Below are 16,599 nucleotides of genomic sequence, written 5' to 3' on the forward strand. Positions count from 1 at the left end.
TTTAAAGGCAGTGCTTTAAGGCCTGACTTTTAAGTCATGAGGTTCATCTTTTCATACGCAATCTTTGCAGGGGGTCTTTTGGCCAGAAATAGATCCGGAAATGTTCGAATTTCTCCTCTTCTTTTTATGGTATGATATGGTTTTTATTTCTTTCATTTACATTGGGGACTAAAGAAACGATCAGTGTGTTTTGTTTGTTTTATAGAACTTGTTATGAGTGTGTATTTTGCATTATAAGCAGTCAACCTGACTACAAACTATCATTATGTGTATTCCGTGCGGAAAGAGGTCGGGTCAATTTCGAGTGTTATCTGACATCTAAAGATTCTTTAATTAGTTCAGACGTTGATATAACAATGAAAAGTCGACTGAACATGATTAATATTGCATCTTCTATAATTCAAAGCGGAATTCGGTTTATGAACGAGAAACTGTAAAGCGTTTTCAATTTCGGTATTAGTTATGTATGTTGTCTACGTATTATCCTGGTTCCCGGTACTACGTTCCGGGTATTAGCTTTTTGTGTATGTGATGTGTAACATTACGATCGGGTACCAGCCAATCTACGTGTGTATGTGTACATGATTTCCCGCCAAAATGACCGTTTAACAGCTATGGAAAAAATAGTCCACAAACGTTCCGTATAATGATATCAAATTCATAATTAATCGTAACTTTTTTTTTATCTTTGTATAATAAATATAACAAAATGGATTCCACAAAATTGAAAATAGCATTATTTTACGAGGATTTCTCATATTTTTCTCACTTCCGGCGCAGTAATACGTATGTTTCGAAGAAGCTCGAAGAATTTGACAAAGTGAATTGAGAAGGAAACGGATAGATTTACGTCCTTGCTATCAGGTAAAACAATTTAAATGTACAGAACAAACACATTTACTTCACACAAATAGTACAGGCTTAAGCTTTTTGTTGTCTTATACACGACTGTAGTCTAGTCGACGGCGGTGACCTACAAGGTACGGGTCATACTGGGTCAAGTCTAAATATGTAAACATATCCACGTGCTATTAGGTAGAAAGCATCGTAATGCAATATCTACAATTTTTCCTCCTTTATACATCGTTTAACCAGATATATTTCTCCTTTATAAATCGTTTAACCCGATATATTTCTCTCAAATACACTTAAACACGGGTTGTATGTACGTATCTTTTCTAGTGTTTTCTTGTCCTTACTAAAGTTCATTTGTTGATGTTTAAATATTTTTGAACGACTGAACACAGGAGTGAATGAATGCAACAATTATATATACTGAAGACTTGGGCTGTACAATGATAGTGTACGTATTGCATACTGATAATTATTCTAGCTAGCTAGCAGTAATTATGTTAATTTAGGATGTAATGACAGGAATTCATGAGCTCAGGCTTTCTGAAAAAAATATCAATGACAATGTAAACAGGAACAAAACATTGACACGAATGCTGCTCTCTTCTATGTTATAGTTATTTAGGTATGTGTGTTGCACAAGTTTCAAAAAAATTAAGTTATAAAACTTTTTTTCAGGCACAAACCCACTTTAAAGACACTTGTCTACTGCCATACCCATCCTAATTTCATGCACCATTTGCAAGCAAGAGACTGAATGGTTTGCAAAATTAAAAATCAGGACGGTGTCCAATTAAAACAAAAGAACTAAACTGGATGAATATTGTAGGAGAAATCTAGAGGAAAGTTTTGATTTGTGAAATTGGTTTTCCTGAAAAGCCATTCATCCTAGCCTGCAGAAAGGAACTATAACTGTCCACCACCAACTGACGAGCTAATGTTGAGCTTCACATATGGAATTAATCAAATACCATCAACGTTTGTGTTTTCAGCACAGATTTCACAAGTTATGACACAGCTGTGTTTTTTTATACCTGTTTATAGAGTTGTATACTAAATTTTATTTTTTTTATCAATAAATATATATTGTGTCATTTAAGAACTTGTATTTTGCCAAAAGATGCATACTAGTGAATGAAAGTGGTGCAGATCATTTTGCTGTGGTATATAGAATTGAATTACAATTGTTCATGTTATTGGAATGCTTATAAAAATAAGGAGATGTGGTACAATGTATATGATATTTAGTGAGTTAATCAAGCAAAAGTGAATAAGAAATTGGTATAAGCAGTTACAGGTACATGTACTACTGTACAATCTCAAACAATGAGAAAAACTCATACCGTAAAGAGAATTTCATATTTACTTACAAGTAAGTTTTGTTTTTGCGTTGAATAATTTTCTTCTATTGTTTTAATTGCAAATATTGGAAGTGGTTAAAATGCTAATGAGACAGCTGTTATGGCCACAGAGCCTTAATTGAAAACTTCTTTTTCATTCATACCAGTAGATTTTGCCTGGAGTTAGAAACATATCTGCCAACTTTTCAAAATGCACATGGGGGTTTTACATGAAAGATGGTTCATATAGTCATACAAAACCTCCAAGGGGGCCTTCAAATGGAAGCAGGACAAGTCGCCCCACTGGCTAATCGCCCCACTTTTTGAAAAAACGCCACAAACTGATTTATCAAATCGCCCCACATGTGAAATTGGTTAAATCATGTTTAATATTACTCCTGCCAACTTGCCCTACTTATAAAAAAACGGTAATATTTAGATTAATAATATATATATAATTAAAAATAAAAACTCGCACCACTTTAATGAAAACTAATGTACACAGAATACAAACAAACCGAAAATTAATTTACTTACTATTATTGATATATACTGAAATTATAATTCTAAAAAAACCCTGATTGTTAAAGAATAACTAAGTTTTGAAGCTCTAAGTTATTTGCATAACAATTGAAAAGAAACCTGTTAAATGTATCATAATGCAATATATGGAATTGAACTTATATTCCATGGGATAACATCTTTTTCCATAAGTGGGGTGAGTTGGCATTACTAAATTCATCCTGGTTATTAATATATTTATCTAGATTTCACCGATTTCCATTAGGTGGGACCAGTTGGCAGGGGTAATATTAACAGGATTTAACACGGTTCACAAGTGGGGGGGGGGGGTGATTTGGTAATCCAGGTTGGGGCAGTTTTTTTGTCGAGCCTGCAACTTTTGTCGCAGAAAGCTCGACATAGGGATAGTGATCCGGGGGCGGCGGCGATGTTAGCTCAGTTCTTAAAAGCTTTATATTTTAGAAGGTGGGAGACCTGGATGCTTCATACTTTGTATATGGTTGCCTCATGTTACGAAGTTTCCGTCAGTCACATGTCCAATGTCCTTGACCACATTTTCATGGTTCAGTGACTACTTGAAAAAAAAAGTAAAATTTTTTGTAATGTTAAATTCTCTCTTATTATAAGTAATAGGATAACTATATTTGGTATGTACGTAGCTTGCAAGGTCCTCTTGCCCGTCAGACAGTTTTCACTTGACCTCGACCTCATTTCATGGATCAGCGAACAAGGTTAAGTTTTGGTGGTCAAGTCCATATCTGAGATACTATAAGCAATAGGTCTAGTAAATTCGGTGTATGGAAGCACTGTAAGGTGTACATGTCCAACTGGCAGGTGTCATCTGACCTTGACCTCATTTTCATGGTTTAGTGGTTATAGTTAAGTTTTGTGTTTTGGTCTGTTTTTCTTATACTGTTTGCAATAGGTCTTCTATATTTTGTGTATAGAATGGTTGTAAGGGGTCATGGTTCAGTGACTACTTGAAAAAAAGTTAAATTTTTTGTAATGTTAAATTCTCTCTTATTATAAGTAATAGGATAACTATATTTGGTATGTGCGTAGCTTGCAAGGTCCTCTTGCCCGTCAGAAATTTTTCACTTGACCTCGACCTCATTTCATGGATCAGCGAACAAGGTTAAGTTTTGGTGGTCAAGTCCATATCTGAGATACTATAAGCAATAGGTCTAGTAAATTCGGTGTATGGAAGCACTGTAAGGTGTACATGTCCAACTGGCAGGTGTCATCTGACCTTGACCTCATTTTCATGGTTTTGTGGTTATAGTTAAGTTTTGTGTTTTGGTCTGTTTTTCTTATACTGTTTGCAATAGGTCTTCTATATTTTGTGTATAGAATGGTTGTAAGGTGTACAGGTCTACCTGGCAGGTTTTATATGACCTTGACCTCATTTTCATGGTTCAGTGGTCAAAGTTAAGTTTTTGAGTTTTGGCCTTTTTTTCTAATACTATATGCAATAGGTCAACTATATTTGGTGTATGGAAATATTTCATGATCTACATGTCAGTCGCGCAGGTTTTATTTGACCTTGATCTCATTTTTTACAATTCATTGCTCAGTGTTAAGCTTTTGTGTTTTGGTCTGTTTTTCTTAAACTATAAGCAATAAGTCAATTTTATTTGTTGTATGGAAGAATTGTTAGCTGTACTTGCCTACCTGGCATGGTTTATCTAACCTTGACCTCATTTTCATGGTTCAATTGTCAATGTTTAGATTTCTTGGTTTATGTTAAGATTATGTGACAGTTGTAATAAAGCTTTATTATTAGGATTATCAACATAATATCAATGATTAGTAAAGAAGGCGAGACATTTCAGTGTGTGCACTCTTGTTTTTAAAGTGGGACGATTTGTCATGGATTCCCTTCAAATATATTCTAATGTGGTTTTTGGCTTCTTCGTGCATTAACAAGCTCATAGCCATTGTTGAATTAATTGTTTTCTTTAAAATAGTCGACAAAATTGCTCTTACAAAATTTCCATTTGGGAGCCTTGAGCTCGATGGGGGAAATACTCTGCAAATACTGACAGTTGCCAGGTATGGTCATCAAAAAAGTTGACATGTTACTATGTACATTTACCATTATGTTACTTGATGTTCTTGCTATAAACACAGTACAGAGACTAGTCAATCTTTGTGAACTATTTTTTATGAGAGTCATAGAATATGTGTATACAATCAATAATTAAGAATAGTCTATTTATATTGAAAAGGAAAAGTTCTTATATGTCTAAAGAAGAGGGACGAAAGACACCAAAGGGACAGTCAAACTCATAAATTTAAAGCAAACTGACAAGGCCATGGCTAAAAATGCATTTCATGGGAGGCACATAAAATATACTGTAAACATAGACTATAGATATAGGTGAACTAGGTACAAAAGAACTCTGAATCTTAAATTCTACAAACCACCTCTGTTCTATGGAAGATAATGGTATAACTGGACTAGAAATACACACAACCTGTAATTAACTGCCTTTACAGCGCTTTCGCGCTTTGATTTTACTAGCTACGCATCCTTCATATGAGGAGGTCTGCAGACATTACCAGCCTTCCTAACGTTTTGTTTACGAGCTATGTTTCCTTCATATAAGGAGGTCTGCAGACATTACCAGTCTTCCTAACGTTTTGTTTACTAGCTACGTTTCCTTCATATCAGGAAGTCTGCAGACATTACCAGCCTTCCTAACGTTTTGTTTACTAGCTACGTTTCCTTCATATCAGGAAGTCTGCAGACATTACCAGCCTTCCTGACGTTTTGTTTACTAGCTACGTTTCCTTCATATCAGGAAGTCTGCAGACATTACCAGTCTTCCTGACGCTTTGTTTACTACCTACGTTTCCTTCATATAAGGAGGTCTGCAGACATTAACAGCCTTCCTGACGCTTTGTTTACTAGCTACGTACACTTTATATGAGGAGGTCTGCAGACATTACCAGCCTTCCTGACGTTTTGTTTACTAGCTACGTATCCTTCATATTAGTTCTGAAGGTATTAACAGGCGTCCTGACGTTTTGTTTACTAGCTACGTTTCCTTCATACGAGAAGGTCTGCAGACATTACGAGCCTTCCTAACGTTTTGTTTACTAGCTACGTATCCTTCATATCAGGAGGTCTGCAGACATTACCAGTCTTCCTGACGCTTTGTTTACTACCTACGTTTCCTTCATATAAGGAGGTCTGCAGACATTAACAGCCTTCCTGACGCTTTGTTTACTAGCTACGTACACTTTATATGAGGAGGTCTGCAGACATTACCAGCCTTCCTGACGTTTTGTTTACTAGCTACGTATCCTTCATATTAGTTCTGAAGGTATTAACAGGCGTCCTGACGTTTTGTTTACTAGCTACGTTTCCTTCATACGAGAAGGTCTGCAGACATTACGAGCCTTCCTAACGTTTTGTTTACTAGCTACGTATCCTTCATATCAGGAGGTCTGCAGACATTACCAGCCTTCCTGACGTTTTGTTTACTAGCTACGTTTCCTTCATATCAGGAGGTCTGCAGACATTACCAGCCTTCCTGACGTTTTGTTTACTACCTACGTTTCCTTCATATCAGGAGGTCTGCAGACATTACCAGCCTTCCTGACGTTTTGTTTACTAGCTACGTTCCCTTCATATAAGTCTGCAGGTATTACCACATGTACCAGTCTTCTTCATATGTGTTCTTGACATTTGTTTACTAGCTATGCATCTATCATATGAGGAGATCACATCCATTCCATGGGTTGTTTACCAACATTCCCTTGTATTAGGGGACCGGCAGAAATGACCAGCCTCCCATTCTGATGTTTTATTTACTGGATTCGCCTTCTTCGTATGAGGTTGCCAGCAGATATGAATAACCTTCATAACAATTTGAATCAAAGGAATGTATAATTCAAGAAATGATATACATGTAGTAAAATGCAACAGTTTTAATAGTTATGACAATGCTGATATCCTAAAGAAAAAAATAGAAGACGAGGGAGAACTGAGTTTTAATGTGTCCGTACAATTTACATGTTTATCCGGATTACAATTGATTATGTGAACAATTGCAGTTATTTTGACGATACCCGATATCCTGAAAAAATGAACAGTCAAAACAGCACTGAGACATTTCATGTGTAAGCCTATAGATTTTGGAACATGTTTAATATAAAGATTTATTTTATTGGTTAGTACTTAATAAGTTGCAATCGTATTTTTGTATGTATGAATTGTGTAAGTATTTCGTGAAATAGAATTGATTAAAAACTTGTTTTTTTTAGGTACGTATACATGATGTATGAAATGAAATATTTTATAACAAAACTGAAAATTATATCATACTGATCATGAGGTTGATTTATTCAGATTCACCACAACAAGTAATCAAATAATAAGGGAAACACTTCATATGTTGTCGGGTGCCACATATTGGGTCGGTTCTACTTACCCTACTGGGGTATTATTTTTGTTGGATTCGTGTTGAGCAGTCTTAAGTTGTATACGTTATGTCTTGCGGACTTTCTTTTTTTTCTTTTTGTGCCATGGTATTGTCCTTTTGTTTTCGATTTGTGAGCTATGTTATATACTGCCTCTCCTTAACATAAATTTACATACGTTTCTGTAATTCTACTTACCCGTGAATAAGCATTTATCGTGTATGAAAATCATTGTCTCAATGTCTCTGCAGTTTATGCATTTTCTTGTTGAAGTGATTGTTATTCACATTTATTTATATTTATCTCTTGAAAGTTGCGATAAGTAAAGCCACACTGCAATGTACGAAAAGGGAGACAGATATGAAGAAATGTTGAGCTTAGCAATATCTTGATGTCAAAAGTAGAAATCGTAAAAACATATATGTTTTTTCATTGGTATAAACACATATTCCCGAAAGAGTCAAAATCGACCTTTACCCGGTTTTTTTTTCGAAAAAAAAATAGTAGAAATTCACGAGGACAGTGTATTGTTTAAATAATTGCATACTTCGTTTAAAAAATTTCATATTGTAAGCATAGTGTCAAAAAGATAGATTTAAAAACCTTGATAATGTTCAATTTATATCATTCAAAATTCGTGTACATTTTGTAATTGTTACTATCATGAGCATCGGTATCACAGAGCTATATTTTATTTTCATTCAAGAAAACTTTTAGTTCCCGATCTAAATAAAATTAGGAAAAACATCACATCGCTTAATATTAGGCTACATGTAGACTTATGGTAACTGTTTTCTGATTTATTGATATTCTAATCAGTGGGAAAAATTAACACATCTACTTTCCGGAGCAAAGTGATTATCATAACATAATTATTTGCTTAATATCTAGTGGCACACAGTTCAATAATTTTTAAGATGAGAACGAGTAATCGTTTAAACAATAAAACACTGCAAACAAATGACAATATTTATATTTATGTAAATACATTTTAAAATACAGGCGAAATATAACAGAGGACATTCAAACACATAAGCCGAACATATAACGCTATAGCTATAATATAATGGAGGGAGTCTCATTCGTACAAAACCACAAAGGGTTGACTTGGGAATTAAACTATTATCAGTGTATGCATGTTAACGATCTTCTTGCTTGTAATGTTAAGCCAAAAGAGTAAACTTTACCATAAATCTGCTGCTAACCGCAAACAAAAAAATAATAAAAAATATTTAAACGAAAATGTAGGACGCTACTGGTTGTTAGATTGTCACATGTTATTTCACAGTTATGTGTATTTAAATCGATATAATATTATAAAAGTAATGAAATGAATGTTAGGATAAAGATAACTATTTGGACGTCTACTACAACAGCCCCTATAAGAGCGTGTGCTGGATACACACAGAAATGTTGCCTTGGAACTGGCCACATGTGGTCATTGGCCATTCATGATTTTGTTGTAATGAGTATTTTACTGGCAGAGACCTATTTTACCTACGATAGTAGAGGGGCATTATGTTTTCTGGTCTGTGGCTCCGTTCGTTCGTCTGTGCGTCCGTTCATCTGTGAATCTGTTCGTTCAGGTTAAAGTTTTTGGTCATTGTAGTTTTTGATGAAATTGAAGTCCAATCAACTTGAAACTTAGTACATATGTTCCCTATAGTATAATCTTTCTAATTTTAATGCCAAATTAGATTATTACCCAATTTTACAGTCCATGGAACATGCAAAAGAATAGTGCGAGTGGGGCATCCGTGTACTTTGGACACATTCTTGTTTTTAAATTTCTTAATCGGTACGAATACGGATTTTTTTTTATAAATTACAACATAAAATGTGTGCATGCCTTTGAGTCCTGAATCTTGTCGATACATATATTTTGTTGTTGCAGAAGGTCATGAGTTTCGTTTATTGAACCTTGTTGATAATGGTTTTGGTACTAAATAAATACGATCTGATAATATCAAATATTTTTGTTACTTTGCTTTTACTATGTTCCAATGATGTTACACAATTTTTCCAGGTTAAAGATAGCAAAGAGGGCTCAAAAACATGATCACACCCCATTTGATTGATGTCGAACATCGCTGTGTAAGCAATTTCAAATAATTATTGTGAACTTAAAAAATCCTAGGTAGATCATAGATCAGTGCATTTGTATGGAGTACATACCTCTAAATTGGTAAAATGAATTATTTCCCTATCATGCATTTCGTTGTAAAGGGATGCAGACCACAACGTTTAAATTGACTATTTTAATCTAAGGTAAAAAAAATAGTAAATAGAAAGTCATCTGCTTCAATGTGTATTGGACGTCATTGATCATTACAGAATATATATATTACAGATGCCAATTGATATGTGTAAGTTGTCGTACCCTTATATCGTCTTTTTTTACTATATACCATTGAATAAATGAGATTTATCGATAAATTTGTATCTCCAATGAACAAAATGATGGGTACCACTAGTGGATCATGACCTGCCTACCCTTCAGCAACAGCTGAATTCGCCCCAAGCGTTTTAGTTATTATTATGTTTAATAGATTTAGGGAGACTTGTTTGTGTTCTCATCATCTTCCATGTTTTGTCTTCATGTTGATGGTTAATAATCAATTGATAAGTGTAAAGATCCTTTAGGTTGCATTTCTGTAAATATTGACTATAGGAACTCCTTTTACGGCTACTACTGTACCACTTTTACTATGAAGTTTTGAAAAGTTCATTTGCACCATAATTTTGTTCAAAGGTCAAAATATAGGGCTGTGCGGCATATTTTCAACGTTTATATGCCCTGAACTTCTTACAGTTTAAACTTACACTAATTTTCTTAACTACCCCTACCTCGAATGAAAGGTTATCACAGATTTCAATGTAAACAATATTCACGTGTTTATTTACTGGTAACATTTCCAAGTTCTGTTTTATGACCCAGGGGGTAGGCAATTTTCTATGTTTTTGCCCCTGGGGCCTCAAATTTCCTAAATCATTCTGTTGTATCTAGCAATTTGGAATATTTAGTACATATTCAGGAAAGAACACCCTCATGTAAGTTTTCTTGAGATATTTTTTTTTCTAGCTTGTATTTATTATGCCGTGGTGACAAAATAGCAGATTTAGGTGTTGCGGATTAATTTTGGGTTATCGAAAGGACACACATACTCCTTAAATAATATTCAGGAAGGATCTATGAGTTTCAATGTGTGCGAAGAGTAAATATAAGCACTTCTTAACAATTTAACTTACAAATATGCAAATGTTATGAATTAATTTTGTATCCAGGACTTTAAGTAAACTATGCATACTGTAAACTGTGAATTTATGCTGAGTCATCATATCTTAGGCCGAGGATTCTATCAATCTTCATTAGATATTTATAAAACTTCATATTTGAGTTAATTTCTTTAAAATCTGTGAAATAAAGCAAAGGAGTAGGGGCTATAATGGCCTCAAATGGCCCCAGATTTACAAGATAATGAAAATTCGATTAGAGCAGATTTTTCTCCATTAATTTTTAGAATATGAGTCAATGATTTAAAAAAATGTTTTTATCTGACAAAAAAATGTTCAATGACGTCACAATGGTAGGTGCAAATGACGTCATAACTGGGAAAATAAGCAAAATACAGAAATTTGGATGTTTTTTTCTAAATTTTGACCACCGCACCATGCTGGCACCAATTAGAAATTTTAACATTTTGACAAGTTCATACATATCAAACTTCGGATAAAATATTTTTTTGGTGCAAGGTTGGTGCGATAGTTTATTGTATATTTTTCAAAGCCAATCGGACCAATAAAAAGCTAAAATATGTCGTTCAAATTGGACATATTCATCTGACAAAGTTTAGTTTATACATTCTTATGCCTATACATGTAGGAACTTTTTTTTTGGTTATGAATGTAACATCCTAATATTATTTCCATAAGTATATCTCAGTAAATGTCTTTAAACATTCTGAAAGCAATAAACTACATGTGTAAGGGAGTCAATAACAACTTTGAGAACATTTTTTTTTTGTGAAATTTTTGATATTTCTTATGTTTCTGCTTATTATCAATTCATAATCTGTTGTTTGAATGGGGCAATCTTCTCTCTCTGGTAGTAGGGTCGGATCCATGATTATGTTAGGAAAAGGGGGGGGGGGGTCAAATTTAAAAGATTATTTTGCTTAAATTAACATAATTGGCAAGAAACACGAAATTTATTTTGAAAATAAAATTACCTTTATTCCAATTGCATGTGTCTTTGTTGGTAATGAGAATAGAGAACAAGTTCTAGAAAATTTGATGGTAAGAGAACAGAAACGGGACATTGTAGACTATCCATATATCCGTACATACATGCATACATGTAACTTATGTATGGTTATTTGACCTTCCCATGCATAGAAACAAGTGCCTGAAGTCGGTAGGCAACTGATATGTCTGTTACCTTTTTAAAGGTTATGTTTTGAATAGTTTTATAATCATGTGTAAAAATAAAGTGTAATTTTAAAAATGGACCCAGTTTTGTTGTTACGTCCAATTTGTGGGCATTATGTTTTAATTTTGGTCTGTGGTCCATTTGTCTGTTTATCCGATAGTCCTTGTGTCCCACTTCAGGTTTAAGTTTTCGGTCAAGGTTGTTTAATCTGACATCAGACTTAGACTTCTTTTGAACTAAGTTTTACTGTGTGTATTGCTGTGTGTTTGATTTTTCTTCTTTGTCTACAGGTAAAGGGAGAGGGGGTTTAAGATCTTAAAATAACATGTGTAAGCCGCCGATTTTTGCGCCTGTCCCAATTCAGGATTATCTTTGTTAGTCTTGTGATTTGGGCATCCATGTACTAAAGACACATTCTTGTTTTCAACTATTTTGATGTATATAAAATAGATATTGTCATGATATTAATCACAGACCAAGTCATACGACACTAAGATTAGTGAAGGCGAAAGGTAAACTAGTAAACTTGAAAAGAACTACCATAAAACAAATAATATATATAATGAATATAGAAATTTTTTAAGAATACAGATTTATTGGAGATAGTAGCATTTACCAGTTTTTTTAATGCTATAGAATGATATGGTTATAAATCTGGACGTCTGAAATAGACAATAAAAATAAGATGAATTTCGAAAAGTCAACCCTAACAATCCTCTGCCTATGTCTAGAAGTGTGGGGTTGGGATTTACTTCAATACTTAATTGATAGGGGTGCCGCTGTTTTGTTACATCGCCCTGTTTTACATTTTCAAAATATATACCGGTACCTTTTCATATATTGCGTAGGAAAAAAAATCCTTTTCCCATAACAATTTGGTTTCATGTGGTTTAATGTAAAAGAGAAATACTTCAGTATCAAAAGAAAAATATTAGTTGATAAAAACACAGCGGGAACACCAAACAAGTTGACAGTCAAAGAAGTTATGGGAACTTTAGTGTCCTTATCATATATATCTGATAGTTTTCTAAACTTTTTACTTATTTCAAGTTTTAAAAGGTCAACTATTCCACAGGCACGTCCTATCACCTTGTAAATAAAAGTCCCCACCTTTTCAACCCAAACCCCTACCTGAAACATAACTACTGTAATGGAAATACATGGACATTTAAAAACACCCTTTAATGCATGTGTCTGTATCTATTTATTTAAGATAATGAATATCCACCCGGCACTAGATGCACAATCTGTATATATCAGCAATACCCAGTGTTTTGTTTTGTTTTTTGATATTTCAATATTGTATTTATCCTTAACATTTACTTTGGACTTTTACAATTTGCATCTTAAATTGCCTGTCTGTTGCAATATATTTGAAATTAAATCTGGTAAAATAGTAAAACAATTGCAGTTGCCATGGGCACAGATGTGTTGCTAGGGAGAAACAACAGTGAATTTGGCAAAAATGTGCATTTAATTATGTAATATTTAAATAGTGTAAAAGTGTAAAGTTCACTACATGCTTAAAACAGGTTTAATTTCAAATATAGATATATTAAAGCTGTATAATAATCATATTTGATGAGTTTAACTCCCCCATTATATTGGTTGCTAGGCAACAGAATAAACAAGCTAGACCCAAAATTCAATTATTTTCAGAAGGTCTATGGTATAGACTTACATCATGACAAATTAAATGAAATTTGGGGGTGGGGCCAGAAATTCTGAATGTCCCTCTGTTTCACCCTATCTAGGTTGCATTTCTGTAAATATTGACAATGCAATTTCCCATAGGAACGTCTTTTACGGATAAAACTGTACCACTTTTACTATGAAGTTTTGAAAAAAATGTTATCCTAGAATTAAAAGTTCATTTGCACCACAATTTTTTTCAAAGGTCAAAATATAGGGCTGTGCAGCATGTTGTCAACGTTTATATGCCCTGAACTTCTCAGAGTTTAAACTTACACTAATTTTCTTAACTACCCCTACCTCGAATGAAGGGTTACCACCTATTTCAATGTAAACAATATGCACGTGTTTATTTACTGGTAACATTCCCAAGTTCTGTCTCTGCGATATGGAACACAGAGAGCATAACTGGGAACCAGTATGTTAACAAAATGAATTTTCTATGAATATTCAATTTCTCCCCAAAAGAGGCGGGTTTTCAAGAACAACTGTATTTACAAAGTGCAACCTATACTATATTTTGTCTTTGCATACTGAGGTAATTATATATGTTAATGTATAGTATAGGCTTAACTCGTTGTTGAAAAAGCTATTAAAGTAATCAGTCTTATACTTTAATACACCAGACGCGCGTTTCGTTCACATAAAACCCATCAGTGACGCTCAGATCAAAATAGTTACAAAAAAGTACAAAAATGAAGAGCATTGAGGACACCAAATTCCAAAAAAAAGCCAAATACAGCTTAGGTTATTTTTGCCTGGGATAAGAAAATCCTTAATATTTTGATAATTTATACTTTTGTAAACAGGAAATTATATAAATGACCAAGTAATTGATATTCATGTCAACACAAGTACTGACTCTTGGGCTGGTGATACCATCGGGGACAAAACGTCCACCAGCATTGGCATCGACTTAGTGGTGTTAATAGCTATTAAAGGTACCAGGCGTATGATTTAACACGCCAGACGGGCGTTTCGTCTACATAAGACTCATCAGTGACGCTCAGATCAAAGTAGTTATAAAGTTAAACAAGTCCAAAAATGAAGAGCATTGAGGATCCCAAATTCCAAAAATGTAAGTCAAATACAGATAAGGTTATTTATGGGATAAGAAAATCCTTAATATTTCGATTATTTATTCTTTTGTAAACAGGAAATTATCAAAATGACAAACTAATTGATATTCATGTCAATAACGAAGTGCTGACTCTTGGAGCTGATGTTACAATCGGGAAAGATACGTCCATCAGCAATGGCATTGATCTATTCGTTCAAATAGCTATCACAGGTTCTAGGATTATGATTAAAAAATAAGTCAAACGCGCGTTTCGTCTACATACGACTCATCAGTGACGCTCAGATCTAACCATTTATAAAGTCAAGCAAGTACAAAGTTGAAGAGCGTTGAGGACCCAAAATTCCAGGAAAGTTTTGCCAAATACAGTTAAGGTAATATATGCCTGAGATAAGAAAACCCTTGATATTTCGATAAATTTATACTTTTGTAAACATGAAATTTATACAAATGACCATATCATTGATATCCATGTGTTGACAACTGGGCTGGTGATACCCTCGGGATGGAAACGTCCACAGGCAGTGGCATCGACTCAGTGGTGGAAATAGCTATTAAAGGTACCAGACCTATAATTGATTACACCAATCATGCGTAAAATAAGGAGTCGATTGCCTCATTTTTAAGGGAGAAAAAAGACAAAAAAACATGACTTCCTATCATATTCAATAAAATTATCTGTCCTATAGTTTAAAAGAATTTTCTGAGAATTTTAAGTAAAATTAAAACTGCACTCACTTAAAAATATCAGCTTTACGTTGCATTTGTTTTATAATGAACAACTGTTTGTAAAAGTTGTTGGTAAAATGGTATAAGCCAAATTAATATGTTTTGCATCCTGCCAAAAACGGATACTTAGAAAAAGCCCCACCCTGAAATGACTGCTTTTATCAATGTTGTCATCTAATTTTATGGAGACATGTATTTGCAGTCAGGAATTCAAAATGCAATATAGTAAAATGGCCGCTGTCGATATCTGATTTTTTTTAAAACATAAATCAAACCTCGAAAAGGTATAGGTACAAAGTATAAGGCATCTATACAATATCGAATTCAAATGATTTCAAATGGTCGAAAATGAATTAATATAAAAACAAAAATAGATGTGCATGTGTTATGAATTTCCACCATGTGTAGTCAACATACAAAAGTTCTACATACATCATAACTGTTAAATCGTATTTACATTGTGAATACGGAGAGAAGGATATTTGTCTATGCAATACACCTGACTGATAACCCGCTCCAACCCCAATCAAAACAGCATATCAGAGATAACACAGAATATGTTTAATACACATCAAATGTCTAACAACATAAAGTAGTATGATAATCAGCCCTCAACCGACAATATGTCTGACTTATTTAACACTGGTGCCTCCAAATAAAGTTTAGTTGAAAAAAAACAGCAACGTCCGTCAAAAAAGCTTTTTATGCTATTTTGTTTTTATTATTAATATTATTTGTCGTTTTACTAATGCCGCGTGCGCATATGTTCGTTTGGGACGATAGACGACGCTGAAGTATTTCACTTAAAGATATGAAATAAGAAATAAGAACAAAAACAAAAACAGTTAATTAAAGTTAGTGTACCATTATAGTCCCTGATGTTAAAAAAACAGTGAGTACTTACTGTGTCTTAAATGTCTTAATTTGCCACTGCAGTCAAGTATAGTTGGACAAAATAACTATCCGTTCATATATTTATTGCGTTTGAATTAGCTGTAGATGGAACTTATGTGCATCAGTATATTTTGTATAATATTAAGTTACGTATTTCTTTACTTCCCGGAAGAGTAACGATTGTTTTTTTTTTAAATTTTAACCATATTTTGCAAGTAAATACCTTTTTGGAACTGTACAAGGAAACCAAATGAACAAATAATTTCATATATCGCATCGTGTATAACACAAACCATTTAAATCGGATTAATTTAAAATAACAAAACAAATATTTTTACGAAAAATGATACCAATATAATTTCTAAATTAACAAAATATAATTATTTCATTTTAGTATTGCTGGATTAAATACTACTTTTATATAATTGGTTTTTTTTGGTTTTTTTGTGTTGTTGTTGCTGTGTTCTTTCTTTATGGGTATTTATACGTATGCAGTTTATGAAGATTGTATTAACGTAAAAATAACAAACAATAACATGCATGCCAACCTGTCGATTGTTTCGGAAATATGATATTATAGTCAAGGTTATAAACGGAAACCGATAACCACTCACCACCAACCTAATGCGTTTTCT

General features: G+C 33.6%; 1 long non-coding RNA gene across 1 annotated transcript; it reads left to right on the forward strand.

The window, feature by feature from the left end:
- Position 1: 1 nt before the first annotated feature.
- LOC134683192 (uncharacterized) lies at positions 2 to 1,946 on the forward strand. The gene is made up of 2 exons (XR_010100974.1): positions 2 to 864; positions 1,682 to 1,946. It is a non-coding gene; the product is annotated as an uncharacterized LOC134683192 (long non-coding RNA).
- Positions 1,947 to 16,599: the final 14,653 nt, after the last annotated feature.

This window comes from Mytilus trossulus, chromosome 9 (assembly GCF_036588685.1).
Source record: "Mytilus trossulus isolate FHL-02 chromosome 9, PNRI_Mtr1.1.1.hap1, whole genome shotgun sequence".
NCBI classification, from domain to species: domain Eukaryota; kingdom Metazoa; phylum Mollusca; class Bivalvia; order Mytilida; family Mytilidae; genus Mytilus; species Mytilus trossulus.